We start from the raw sequence: 15,179 nt of genomic DNA, 5'->3' as shown, positions 1-15,179 counted from the left end.
AACTGTCTTATTTGGGCGAACCTTAATGCTGGTGATGTAGGCCTCATCTCTAGGAAGCTGGCTAAAATTAGGGTTAGGCTTGGGGCTGGAATTCAGAGATCTAAAGTGCCTCTAGATCCAGGGGCATTAGTGCTATAAAAACCACGCCAAGAAGACTGTGGCACAGCCCTAAAATTACTACTTCCACTACTGTCTGATTTGGGCGAACGTTAATGCTGGTGTTTTAGGCCGCATCTCGAGGGAGCTGCCTGAAAGTAGGGTTAGGGCTTGCATGAAGATATCTATCATGACTCCAGCTCCAGGGGCACTAGTGCTGTAAAAGGCATGCCAAGAGGAATGTGGCACAGCACCAATATTACTCCTTAAACACCTTTCTTATTTGGGCTAGCCTTAGTGCTGGTAATAAAAGCCTCAACTCTAGGGCGCTGGCTAAAATTAGGGTTAGGGTTAGGGTTAGCATACAGAGATCTAAAATGACTCTAGTTCCAGGGGCACTAGTGCTGTAAAAGGCATGCCAAGAGGAATGTGGCACAACAATAATATTGCTCCTTCCAGAGCTTTCTCAGTTGGGAAAGACTTAATGCGAATGAGGATAGCCTTATCTCTATGGAGATGGCTAAAATGAGGGTTAGGGTTAGCATTCAGAGATCTACAATGACTCTAGCTCCAGGGGCACTAGTGCTGTAAAAACCACGCCAAGAAGAATGTGGCACAGCCCCAAAATTACTACTTCTACAACTGTCTTATTTGGGCGAACCTTAATGCTGGTGATGTAGGCCTCATCTCTAGGAAGCTGGCTAAAATTAGGGTTAGGCTTGGGGCTGGCATTCAGAGATCTAAAGTGCCTCTACATCCAGGGGCATTAGTGCTATAAAAACCACGCCAAGAAGACTGTGGCACAGCCCCAAAATTACTACTTCCACAACTGTCTGATTTGGGCGAACGTTAATGCTGGTGTTTTAGGCCGCATCTCTAGGGAGCTGCCTGAAAGTAGGGTTAGGGCTTGCATGAAGATATCTATCATGACTCCAGCTCCAGGGGCACTAGTGCTGTAAAAGGCATGCCAAGAGGAATGTGGCACAGCACCAATATTACTCCTTAAACACCTTTCTTATTTGGGCTAGCCTTAGTGCTGGTAATAAAAGCCTCTACTCTAGGGCGCTGGCTAAAATTAGGGTTAGGGTTAGGGTTAGCATACAGAGATCTAAAATGACTCTAGTTCCAGGGGCACTAGTGCTGTAAAAGGCATGCCAAGAGGAATGTGGCACAACAATAATATTGCTCCTTCCAGAGCTTTCTCAGTTGGGAAAGACTTAATGCGAATGAGGATAGCCTTATCTCTATGGAGATGGCTAAAATGAGGGTTAGGGTTAGCATTCAGAGATCTACAATGACTCTAGCTCCAGGGGCACTAGTGCTGTAAAAACCACGCCAAGAAGAATGTGGCACAGCCCCAAAATTACTACTTCTACAACTGTCTTCTTTGGGCGAACCTTAATGCTGGTGATGTAGGCCTCATCTCTAGGAAGCTGGCTAAAATTAGGGTTAGGCTTGGGGCTGGCATTCAGAGATCTAAAGTGCCTCTAGATCCAGGGGCATTAGTGCTATAAAAACCACGCCAAGAAGACTGTGGCACAGCCCCAAAATTACTACTTCCACAACTGTCTGATTTGGGCGAACGTTAATGCTGGTGTTTTAGGCCGCATCTCGAGGGAGCTGCCTGAAAGTAGGGTTAGGGCTTGCATGAAGATATCTATCATGACTCCAGCTCCAGGGGCACTAGTGCTGTAAAAGGCATGCCAAGAGGAATGTGGCACAGCACCAATATTACTCCTTAAACACCTTTCTTATTTGGGCTAGCCTTAGTGCTGGTAATAAAAGCCTCAACTCTAGGGCGCTGGCTAAAATTAGGGTTAGGGTTAGGGTTAGCATACAGAGATCTAAAATGACTCTAGTTCCAGGGGCACTAGTGCTGTAAAAGGCATGCCAAGAGGAATGTGGCACAACAATAATATTGCTCCTTCCAGAGCTTTCTCAGTTGGGAAAGACTTAATGCGAATGAGGATAGCCTTATCTCTATGGAGATGGCTAAAATGAGGGTTAGGGTTAGCATTCAGAGATCTACAATGACTCTAGCTCCAGGGGCACTAGTGCTGTAAAAACCACGCCAAGAAGAATGTGGCACAGCCCCAAAATTACTACTTCTACAACTGTCTTATTTGGGCGAACCTTAATGCTGGTGATGTAGGCCTCATCTCTAGGAAGCTGGCTAAAATTAGGGTTAGGCTTGGGGCTGGCATTCAGAGATCTAAAGTGCCTCTACATCCAGGGGCATTAGTGCTATAAAAACCACGCCAAGAAGACTGTGGCACAGCCCCAAAATTACTACTTCCACAACTGTCTGATTTGGGCGAACGTTAATGCTGGTGTTTTAGGCCGCATCTCTAGGGAGCTGCCTGAAAGTAGGGTTAGGGCTTGCATGAAGATATCTATCATGACTCCAGCTCCAGGGGCACTAGTGCTGTAAAAGGCATGCCAAGAGGAATGTGGCACAGCACCAATATTACTCCTTAAACACCTTTCTTATTTGGGCTAGCCTTAGTGCTGGTAATAAAAGCCTCAACTCTAGGGCGCTGGCTAAAATTAGGGTTAGGGTTAGGGTTAGCATACAGAGATCTAAAATGACTCTAGTTCCAGGGGCACTAGTGCTGTAAAAGGCATGCCAAGAGGAATGTGGCACAACAATAATATTGCTCCTTCCAGAGCTTTCTCAGTTGGGAAAGACTTAATGCGAATGAGGATAGCCTTATCTCTATGGAGATGGCTAAAATGAGGGTTAGGGTTAGCATTCAGAGATCTACAATGACTCTAGCTCCAAGGGCACTAGTGCTGTAAAAACCACGCCAAGAAGAATGTGGCACAGCCCCAAAATTACTACTTCTACAACTGTCTTATTTGGGCGAACCTTAATGCAGGTGATGTAGGCCTCATCTCTAGGAAGCTGGCTAAAATTAGGGTTAGGCTTGGGGCTGGCATTCAGAGATCTAAAGTGCCTCTAGATCCAGGGGCATTAGTGCTATAAAAACCACGCCAAGAAGACTGTGGCACAGCCCCAAAATTACTACTTCCACAACTGTCTGATTTGGGCGAACGTTAATGCTGGTGTTTTAGGCCGCATCTCGAGGGAGCTGCCTGAAAGTAGGGTTAGGGCTTGCATGAAGATATCTATCATGACTCCAGCTCCAGGGGCACTAGTGCTGTAAAAGGCATGCCAAGAGGAATGTGACACAGCACCAATATTACTCCTTAAACACCTTTCTTTTTTGGGCTAGCCTTAGTGCTGGTAATAAAAGCCTCAACTCTAGGGCGCTGGCTAAAATTAGGGTTAGGGTTAGGGTTAGCATACAGAGATCTAAAATGACTCTAGTTCCAGGGGCACTAGTGCTGTAAAAGGCATGCCAAGAGGAATGTGGCACAACAATAATATTGCTCCTTCCAGAGCTTTCTCAGTTGGGAAAGACTTAATGCGAATGAGGATAGCCTTATCTCTATGGAGATGGCTAAAATGAGGGCTAGGGTTAGCATTCAGAGATCTACAATGACTCTAGCTCCAGGGGCACTAGTGCTGTAAAAACCACGCCAAGAAGAATGTGGCACAGCCCCAAAATTACTACTTCTACAACTGTCTTATTTGGGCGAACCTTAATGCTGGTGATGTAGGCCTCATCTCTAGGAAGCTGGCTAAAATTAGGGTTAGGCTTGGGGCTGGCATTCAGAGATCTAAAGTGCCTCTACATCCAGGGGCATTAGTGCTATAAAAACCACGCCAAGAAGACTGTGGCACAGCCCCAAAATTACTACTTCCACAACTGTCTTATTTGGGCGAACGTTAATGCTGGTGTTTTAGGCCGCATCTCGAGGGAGCTGCCTGAAAGTAGGGTTAGGGCTTCCATGAAGATATCTATCATGACTCCAGCTCCAGGGGCACTAGTGCTGTAAAAGGCATGCCAAGAGGAATGTGGCACAACAATAATATTGCTCCTTCCAGAGCTTTCTCAGTTGGGAAAGACTTAATGCGAATGAGGATAGCCTTATCTCTATGGAGATGGCTAAAATGAGGGCTAGGGTTAGCATTCAGAGATCTACAATGACTCTAGCTCCAGGGGCACTAGTGCTGTAAAAACCACGCCAAGAAGAATGTGGCACAGCACCAAAAGTACTACTTCTACAACTGTCTTATTTGGGCGAACCTTAATGCTGGTGATGTAGGCCTCATCTCTAGGAAGTTGGCTAAAATTAGGGTTAGGCTTGGGGCTGGCATTCAGAGATCTAAAGTGCCTCTAGATCCAGGGGCATTAGTGCTATAAAAACCACGCCAAGGAGACTGTGGCACAGCCCCAAAATTACTACTTCCACAACTGTCTGATTTGGGCGAACGTTAATGCTGGTGTTTTAGGCCGCATCTCGAGGGAGCTGCCTGAAAGTAGGGTTAGGGCTTGCATGAAGATATCTATCATGACTCCAGCTCCAGGGGCACTAGTGCTGTAAAAGGCATGCCAAGAGGAATGTGGCACAGCACCAATATTACTCCTTAAACACCTTTCTTATTTGGGCTAGCCTTAGTGCTGGTAATAAAAGCCTCAACTCTAGGGCGCTGGCTAAAATTAGGGTTAGGGTTAGGGTTAGCATACAGAGATCTAAAATGACTCTAGTTCCAGGGGCACTAGTGCTGTAAAAGGCATGCCAAGAGGAATGTGGCACAACAATAATATTGCTCCTTCCAGAGCTTTCTCAGTTGGGAAAGACTTAATGCGAATGAGGATAGCCTTATCTCTATGGAGATGGCTAAAATGAGGGTTAGGGTTAGCATTCGGAGATCTACAATGACTCTAGCTCCAGGGGCACTAGTGCTGTAAAAACCACGCCAAGAAGAATGTGGCACAGCCCCAAAATTACTACTTCTACAACTGTCTTCTTTGGGCGAACCTTAATGCTGGTGATGTAGGCCTCATCTCTAGGAAGCTGGCTAAAATTAGGGTTAGGCTTGGGGCTGGCATTCAGAGATCTAAAGTGCCTCTAGATCCAGGGGCATTAGTGCTATAAAAACCACGCCAAGAAGACTGTGGCACAGCCCCAAAATTACTACTTCCACAACTGTCTGATTTGGGCGAACGTTAATGCTGGTGTTTTAGGCCGCATCTCGAGGGAGCTGCCTGAAAGTAGGGTTAGGGCTTGCATGAAGATATCTATCATGACTCCAGCTCCAGGGGCACTAGTGCTGTAAAAGGCATGCCAAGAGGAATGTGGCACAGCACCAATATTACTCCTTAAACACCTTTCTTATTTGGGCTAGCCTTAGTGCTGGTAATAAAAGCCTCAACTCTAGGGCGCTGGCTAAAATTAGGGTTAGGGTTAGGGTTAGCATACAGAGATCTAAAATGACTCTAGTTCCAGGGGCACTAGTGCTGTAAAAGGCATGCCAAGAGGAATGTGGCACAACAATAATATTGCTCCTTCCAGAGCTTTCTCAGTTGGGAAAGACTTAATGCGAATGAGGATAGCCTTATCTCTATGGAGATGGCTAAAATGAAGGTTAGGGTTAGCATTCAGAGATCTACAATGACTCTAGCTCCAGGGGCACTAGTGCTGTAAAAACCACGCCAAGAAGAATGTGGCACAGCACCAAAATTACTACTTCTACAACTGTCTTATTTGGGCGAACCTTAATGCTGGTGATGTAGGCCTCATCTCTAGGAAGCTGGCTAAAATTAGGGTTAGGCTTGGGGCTGGCATTCAGAGATCTAAAGTGCCTCTAGATCCAGGGGCATTAGTGCTATAAAAACCACGCCAAGGAGACTGTGGCACAGCCCCAAAATTACTACTTCCACAACTGTCTGATTTGGGCGAACGTTAATACTGGTGTTTTAGGCCGCATCTCGAGGGAGCTGCCTGAAAGTAGGGTTAGGGCTTGCATGAAGATATCTATCATGACTCCAGCTCCAGGGGCACTAGTGCTGTAAAAGGCATGCCAAGAGGAATGTGGCACAGCACCAATATTACTCCTTAAACACCTTTCTTATTTGGGCTAGCCTTAGTGCTGGTAATAAAAGCCTCAACTCTAGGGCGCTGGCTAAAATTAGGGTTAGGGTTAGGGTTAGCATACAGAGATCTAAAATGACTCTAGTTCCAGGGGCACTAGTGCTGTAAAAGGCATGCCAAGAGGAATGTGGCACAACAATAATATTGCTCCTTCCAGAGCTTTCTCAGTTGGGAAAGACTTAATGCGAATGAGGATAGCCTTATCTCTATGGAGATGGCTAAAATGAGGGTTAGGGTTAGCATTCAGAGATCTACAATGACTCTAGCTCCAGGGGCACTAGTGCTGTAAAAACCACGTCAAGAAGAATGTGGCACAGCCCCAAAATTACTACTTCTACAACTGTCTTATTAGGGCGAACCTTAATGCTGGTGATGTAGGCCTCATCTCTAGGAAGCTGGCTAAAATTAGGGTTAGGCTTGGGGCTGGCATTCAGAGATCTAAAGTGCCTCTAGATCCAGGGGCATTAGTGCTATAAAAACCACGCCAAGAAGACTGTGGCACAGCCCCAAAATTACTACTTCCACAACTGTCTGATTTGGGCGAACGTTAATGCTGGTGTTTTAGGCCGCATCTCGAGGGAGCTGCCTGAAAGTAGGGTTAGGGCTTGCATGAAGATATCTATCATGACTCCAGCTCCAGGGGCACTAGTGCTGTAAAAGGCATGCCAAGAGGAATGTGACACAGCACCAATATTACTCCTTAAACACCTTTCTTATTTGGGCTAGCCTTAGTGCTGGTAATAAAAGCCTCAACCCTAGGGCGCTGGCTAAAATTAGGGTTAGGTTTAGGGTCAGCATACAGAGATCTAAAATGACTCTAGTTCCAGGGGCACTAGTGCTGTAAAAGGCATGCCAAGAGGAATGTGGCACAACAATAATATTGCTCCTTCCAGAGCTTTCTCAGTTGGGAAAGACTTAATGCGAATGAGGATAGCCTTATCTCTATGGAGATGGCTAAAATGAGGGTTAGGGTTAGCATTCAGAGATCTACAATGACTCTAGCTCCAGGGGCACTAGTGCTGTAAAAACCACGCCAAGAAGAATGTGGCACAGCCCCAAAATTACTACTTCTACAACTGTCTTGTTTGGGCGAACCTTAATGCTGGTGATGTAGGCCTCATCTCTAGGAAGCTGGCTAAAATTAGGGTTAGGCTTGGGGCTGGCATTCAGAGATCTAAAGTGCCTCTAGATCCAGGGGCATTAGTGCTATAAAAACCACGCCAAGGAGACTGTGGCACAGCCCCAAAATTACTACTTCCACAACTGTCTGATTTGGGCGAACGTTAATGCTGGTGTTTTAGGCCGCATCTCGAGGGAGCTGCCTGAAAGTAGGGTTAGGGCTTGCATGAAGATATCTATCATGACTCCAGCTCCAGGGGCACTAGTGCTGTAAAAGGCATGCCAAGAGGAATGTGGCACAGCACCAATATTACTCCTTAAACACCTTTCTTATTTGGGCTAGCCTTAGTGCTGGTAATAAAAGCCTCAACTCTAGGGCGCTGGCTAAAATTAGGGTTAGGGTTAGGGTTAGCATACAGAGATCTAAAATGACTCTAGTTCCAGGGGCACTAGTGCTGTAAAAGGCATGCCAAGAGGAATGTGGCACAACAATAATATTGCTCCTTCCAGAGCTTTCTCAGTTGGGAAAGACTTAATGCGAATGAGGATAGCCTTATCTCTATGGAGATGGCTAAAATGAGGGCTAGGGTTAGCATTCAGAGATCTACAATGACTCTAGCTCCAGGGGCACTAGTGCTGTAAAAACCACGCCAAGAAGAATGTGGCACAGCACCAAAAGTACTACTTCTACAACTGTCTTATTTGGGCGAACCTTAATGCTGGTGATGTAGGCCTCATCTCTAGGAAGCTGGCTAAAATTAGGGTTAGGCTTGGGGCTGGCATTCAGAGATCTAAAGTGCCTCTAGATCCAGGGGCATTAGTGCTATAAAAACCACGCCAAGGAGACTGTGGCACAGCCCCAAAATTACTACTTCCACAACTGTCTGATTTGGGCGAACGTTAATGGTGGTGTTTTAGGCCGCATCTCGAGGGAGCTGCCTGAAAGTAGGGTTAGGGCTTGCATGAAGATATCTATCAGGACTCCAGCTCCAGGGGCACTAGTGCTGTAAAAGGCATGCCAAGAGGAATGTGGCACAGCACCAATATTACTCCTTAAACACCTTTCTTATTTGGGCTAGCCTTAGTGCTGGTAATAAAAGCCTCAACTCTAGGGCGCTGGCTAAAATTAGGGTTAGGGTTAGGGTTAGCATACAGAGATCTAAAATGACTCTAGTTCCAGGGGCACTAGTGCTGTAAAAGGCATGCCAAGAGGAATGTGGCACAACAATAATATTGCTCCTTCCAGAGCTTTCTCAGTTGGGAAAGACTTAATGCGAATGAGGATAGCCTTATCTCTATGGAGATGGCTAAAATGAGGGTTAGGGTTAGCATTCAGAGATCTACAATGACTCTAGCTCCAGGGGCACTAGTGCTGTAAAAACCACGCCAAGAAGAATGTGGCACAGCCCCAAAATTACTACTTCTACAACTGTCTTATTTGGGCGAACCTTAATGCTGGTGATGTAGGCCTCATCTCTAGGAAGCTGGCTAAAATTAGGGTTAGGCTTGGGGCTGGCATTCAGAGATCTAAAGTGCCTCTAGATCCAGGGGCATTAGTGCTATAAAAACCACGCCAAGAAGACTGTGGCACAGCCCCAAAATTACTACTTCCACAACTGTCTGATTTGGGCGAACGTTAATGCTGGTTGTCGTGGTTTAAACCCAACCACAAACCTCTTACTCACTCCCTCCCCTTCTTGCCCTCCCCCTGCTCCTGGAGGGACGGAGAGGAGAATCAAAAAGAATGCAACTCCCACGGGTTGAGATAAGAACAGATTAGTAACTAAGGTATAACATAGATCACTACTGCTACCACCAATAATAATAATGATAAAGGAAATAACAAGAGGAAAGAATACAACACCTTAACACCAGCCGACCAATAACTCGCCCCCACTCCCCCCAGCCGAGCACCGACCGATACCTCCTCCAACCCTGCAGTCCCTCTAGCCCTTCTGCCTCCCTCCCAGTTACCTCCTGGGCATGACGTGCTGTGGTATGGAATAGCTCCTTGGCTAGTTTGGGTCAGGTGTCCCGTCTCTGCTTCCTCCCGGCCTCCCCTCCTCCCTGGCAGAGCATGAGGCTCAGAAAGTCCTTGGCCAGACCAAACATTCGAGCAGCAACTGGAAACATTGGCGTTATCACCACTGTTACAAGGCCAAAAGATCAAAACACAGCACTGCACCAGCACCCAAGAAGAAGAAAAATGACCGCTGCCGCTCAACCCAGGACACTGGTGTTTTAGGCCGCATCTCGAGGGAGCTGCCTGAAAGTAGGGTTAGGGCTTGCATGAAGATATCTATCATGACTCCAGCTCCAGGGGCACTAGTGCTGTAAAAGGCATGCCAAGAGGAATGTGACACAGCACCAATATTACTCCTTAAACACCTTTCTTATTTGGGCTAGCCTTAGTGCTGGTAATAAAAGCCTCAACTCTAGGGCGCTGGCTAAAATTAGGGTTAGGGTTAGGGTTAGCATACAGAGATCTAAAATGACTCTAGTTCCAGGGGCACTAGTGCTGTAAAAGGCATGCCAAGAGGAATGTGGCACAACAATAATATTGCTCCTTCCAGAGCTTTCTCAGTTGGGAAAGACTTAATGCGAATGAGGATAGCCTTATCTCTATGGAGATGGCTAAAATGAGGGTTAGGGTTAGCATTCAGAGATCTACAATGACTCTAGCTCCAGGGGCACTAGTGCTGTAAAAACCACGCCAAGAAGAATGTGGCACAGCCCCAAAATTACTACTTCTACAACTGTCTTCTTTGGGCGAACCTTAATGCTGGTGATGTAGGCCTCATCTCTAGGAAGCTGGCTAAAATTAGGGTTAGGCTTGGGGCTGGCATTCAGAGATCTAAAGTGCCTCTAGATCCAGGGGCATTAGTGCTATAAAAACCACGCCAAGAAGACTGTGGCACAGCCCCAAAATTACTACTTCCACAACTGTCTGATTTGGGCGAACGTTAATGCTGGTGTTTTAGGCCGCATCTCGAGGGAGCTGCCTGAAAGTAGGGTTAGGGCTTGCATGAAGATATCTATCATGACTCCAGCTCCAGGGGCACTAGTGCTGTAAAAGGCATGCCAAGAGGAATGTGGCACAGCACCAATATTACTCCTTAAACGCCTTTCTTATTTGGGCTAGCCTTAGTGCTGGTAATAAAAGCCTCAACTCTAGGGCGCTGGCTAAAATTAGGGTTAGGGTTAGGGTTAGCATACAGAGATCTAAAATGACTCTAGTTCCAGGGGCACTAGTGCTGTAAAAGGCATGCCAAGAGGAATGTGGCACAACAATAATATTTCTCCTTCCAGAGCTTTCTCAGTTGGGAAAGACTTAATGCGAATGAGGATAGCCTTATCTCTATGGAGATGGCTAAAATGAGGGCTAGGGTTAGCATTCAGAGATCTACAATGACTCTAGCTCCAGGGGCACTAGTGCTGTAAAAACCACGCCAAGAAGAATGTGGCACAGCACCAAAAGTACTACTTCTACAACTGTCTTATTTGGGCGAACCTTAATGCTGGTGATGTAGATCTCATCTCTAGGAAGCTGGCTAAAATTAGGGTTAGGCTTGGGGCTGGCATTCAGAGATCTAAAGTGCCTCTAGATCCAGGGGCATTAGTGCTATAAAAACCACGCCAAGAAGACTGTGGCACAGCCCCAAAATTAATACTTCCACAACTGTCTGATTTGGGCGAACGTTAATGCTGGTGTTTTAGGCCGCATCTCGAGGGAGCTGCCTGAAAGTAGGGTTAGGGCTTGCATGAAGATATCTATCATGACTCCAGCTCCAGGGGCACTAGTGCTGTAAAAGGCATGCCAAGAAGAATGTGACACAGCACCAATATTACTCCTTAAACACCTTTCTTATTTGGGCTAGCCTTAGTGCTGGTAATAAAAGCCTCAACCCTAGGGCGCTGGCTAAAATTAGGGTTAGGTTTAGGGTCAGCATACAGAGATCTAAAATGACTCTAGTTCCGGGGGCACTAGTGCTGTAAAAGGCATGCCAAGAGGAATGTGGCACAACAATAATATTGCTCCTTCCAGAGCTTTCTCAGTTGGGAAAGACTTAATGCGAATGAGGATAGCCTTATCTCTATGGAGATGGCTAAAATGAGGGTTAGGGTTAGCATTCAGAGATCTACAATGACTCTAGCTCCAGGGGCACTAGTGCTGTAAAAACCACGCCAAGAAGAATGTGGCACAGCCCCAAAATTACTACTTCTACAACTGTCTTCTTTGGGCGAACCTTAATGCTGGTGATGTAGGCCTCATCTCTAGGAAGCTGGCTAAAATTAGGGTTAGGCTTGGGGCTGGCATTCAGAGATCTAAAGTGCCTCTAGATCCAGGGGCATTAGTGCTATAAAAACCACGCCAAGAAGACTGTGGCACAGCCCCAAAATTACTACTTCCACAACTGTCTGATTTGGGCGAACGTTAATGCTGGTGTTTTAGGCCGCATCTCGAGGGAGCTGCCTGAAAGTAGGGTTAGGGCTTGCATGAAGATATCTATCATGACTCCAGCTCCAGGGGCACTAGTGCTGTAAAAGGCATGCCAAGAGGAATGTGGCACAGCACCAATATTACTCCTTAAACACCTTTCTTATTTGGGCTAGCCTTAGTGCTGGTAATAAAAGCCTCAACTCTAGGGCGCTGGCTAAAATTAGGGTTAGGGTTAGGGTTAGCATACAGAGATCTAAAATGACTCTAGTTCCAGGGGCACTAGTGCTGTAAAAGGCATGCCAAGAGGAATGTGGCACAACAATAATATTGCTCCTTCCAGAGCTTTCTCAGTTGGGAAAGACTTAATGCGAATGAGGATAGCCTTATCTCTATGGAGATGGCTAAAATGAGGGCTATGGTTAGCATTCAGAGATCTACAATGACTCTAGCTCCAGGGGCACTAGTGCTGTAAAAACCACGCCAAGAAGAATGTGGCACAGCACCAAAAGTACTACTTCTACAACTGTCTTATTTGGGCGAACCTTAATGCTGGTGATGTAGGCCTCATCTCTAGGAAGCTGGCTAAAATTAGAATTAGGCTTGGGGCTGGCATTCAGAGATCTAAAGTGCCTCTAGATCCAGGGGCATTAGTGCTATAAAAACCACGCCAAGAAGACTGTGGCACAGCCCCAAAATTACTACTTCCACAACTGTCTGATTTGGGCGAACGTTAATGCTGGTGTTTTAGGCCGCATCTCGAGGGAGCTGCCTGAAAGTAGGGTTAGGGCTTGCATGAAGATATCTATCATGACTCCAGCTCCAGGGGCACTAGTGCTGTAAAAGGCATGCCAAGAGGAATGTGGCACAGCACCAATATTACTCCTTAAACACCTTTCTTATTTGGGCTAGCCTTAGTGCTGGTAATAAAAGCCTCAACTCTAGGGCGCTGGCTAAAATTAGGGTTAGGGTTAGGGTTAGCATACAGAGATCTAAAATGACTCTAGTTCCAGGGGCACTAGTGCTGTAAAAGGCATGCCAAGAGGAATGTGGCACAACAATAATATTGCTCCTTCCAGAGCTTTCTCAGTTGGGAAAGACTTAATGCGAATGAGGATAGCCTTATCTCTATGGAGATGGCTAAAATGAGGGTTAGGGTTAGCATTCAGAGATCTACAATGACTCTAGCTCCAGGGGCACTAGTGCTGTAAAAACCACGCCAAGAAGAATGTGGCACAGCCCCAAAATTACTACTTCTATAACTGTCTTATTAGGGCGAACCTTAATGCTGGTGATGTAGGCCTCATCTCTAGGAAGCTGGCTAAAATTAGGGTTAGGCTTGGGGCTGGCATTCAGAGATCTAAAGTGCCTCTAGATCCAGGGGCATTAGTGCTATAAAAACCACGCCAAGAAGACTGTGGCACAGCCCCAAAATTACTACTTCCACAACTGTCTGATTTGGGCGAACGTTAATGCTGGTGTTTTAGGCCGCATCTCGAGGGAGCTGCCTGAAAGTAGGGTTAGGGCTTGCATGAAGATATCTATCATGACTCCAGCTCCAGGGGCACTAGTGCTGTAAAAGGCATGCCAAGAGGAATGTGACACAGCACCAATATTACTCCTTAAACACCTTTCTTATTTGGGCTAGCCTTAGTGCTGGTAATAAAAGCCTCAACCCTAGGGCGCTGGCTAAAATTAGGGTTAGGTTTAGGGTCAGCATACAGAGATCTAAAATGACTCTAGTTCCAGGGGCACTAGTGCTGTAAAAGGCATGCCAAGAGGAATGTGGCACAACAATAATATTGCTCCTTCCAGAGCTTTCTCAGTTGGGAAAGACTTAATGCGAATGAGGATAGCCTTATCTCTATGGAGATGGCTAAAATGAGGGTTAGGGTTAGCATTCAGAGATCTACAATGACTCTAGCTCCAGGGGCACTAGTGCTGTAAAAACCACGCCAAGAAGAATGTGGCACAGCCCCAAAATTACTACTTCTACAACTGTCTTATTTGGGCGAACCTTAATGCTGGTGATGTAGGCCTCATCTCTAGGAAGCTGGCTAAAATTAGGGTTAGGCTTGGGGCTGGCATTCAGAGATCTAAAGTGCCTCTAGATCCAGGGGCATTAGTGCTATAAAAACCACGCCAAGAAGACTGTGGCACAGCCCAAAAATTACTACTTCCACAACTGTCTGATTTGGGCGAACGTTAATGCTGGTGTTTTAGGCCGCATCTCGAGGGAGCTGCCTGAAAGTAGGGTTAGGGCTTGCATGAAGATATCTATCATGACTCCAGCTCCAGGGGCACTAGTGCTGTAAAAGGCATCCCAAGAGGAATGTGACACAGCACCAATATTACTCCTTAAACACCTTTCTTATTTGGGCTAGCCTTAGTGCTGGTAATAAAAGCCTCAACCCTAGGGCGCTGGCTAAAATTAGGGTTAGGTTTAGGGTCAGCATACAGAGATCTAAAATGACTCTAGTTCCAGGGGCACTAGTGCTGTAAAAGGCATGCCAAGAGGAATGTGGCACAACAATAATATTGCTCCTTCCAGAGCTTTCTCAGTTGGGAAAGACTTAATGCGAATGAGGATAGCCTTATCTCTATGGAGATGGCTAAAATGAGGGTTAGGGTTAGCATTCAGAGATCTACAATGACTCTAGCTCCAGGGGCACTAGTGCTGTAAAAACCACGCCAAGAAGAATGTGGCACAGCCCCAAAATTACTACTTCTACAACTGTCTTCTTTGGGCGAACCTTAATGCTGGTGATGTAGGCCTCATCTCTAGGAAGCTGGCTAAAATTAGGGTTAGGCTTGGGGCTGGCATTCAGAGATCTAAAGTGCCTCTAGATCCAGGGGCATTAGTGCTATAAAAACCACGCCAAGAAGACTGTGGCACAGCCCCAAAATTACTACTTCCACAACTGTCTGATTTGGGCGAACGTTAATGCTGGTGTTTTAGGCCGCATCTCGAGGGAGCTGCCTGAAAGTAGGGTTAGGGCTTGCATGAAGATATCTATCATGACTCCAGCTCCAGGGGCACTAGTGCTGTAAAAGGCATGCCAAGAGGAATGTGGCACAGCACCAATATTACTCCTTAAACACCTTTCTTTTTTGGGCTAGCCTTAGTGCTGGTAATAAAAGCCTCAACTCTAGGGCGCTGGCTAAAATTAGGGTTAGGGTTAGGGTTAGCATACAGAGATCTAAAATGACTCTAGTTCCAGGGGCACTAGTGCTGTAAAAGGCATGCCAAGAGGAATGTGGCACAACAATAATATTGCTCCTTCCAGAGCTTTCTCAGTTGGGAAAGACTTAATGCGAATGAGGATAGCCTTATCTCTATGGAGATGGCTAAAATGAGGGTTAGGGTTAGCATTCAGAGATCTACAATGACTCTAGCTCCAGGGGCACTAGTGCTGTAAAAACCACGCCAAGAAGACTGTGGCACAGCCCCAAAATTACTACTTCCACAACTGTCTTATTTGGGCGAACGTTAATGCTGGTGTTTTAGGCCGCATCTCTAGGG

This window comes from Lathamus discolor, chromosome 5, assembly GCF_037157495.1.
Source record: "Lathamus discolor isolate bLatDis1 chromosome 5, bLatDis1.hap1, whole genome shotgun sequence".
Lineage (NCBI taxonomy): Eukaryota > Metazoa > Chordata > Aves > Psittaciformes > Psittacidae > Lathamus > Lathamus discolor.
The sequence above is the reverse complement of the archived record's forward strand: the minus strand, read 5'-3'. Positions refer to the sequence as shown.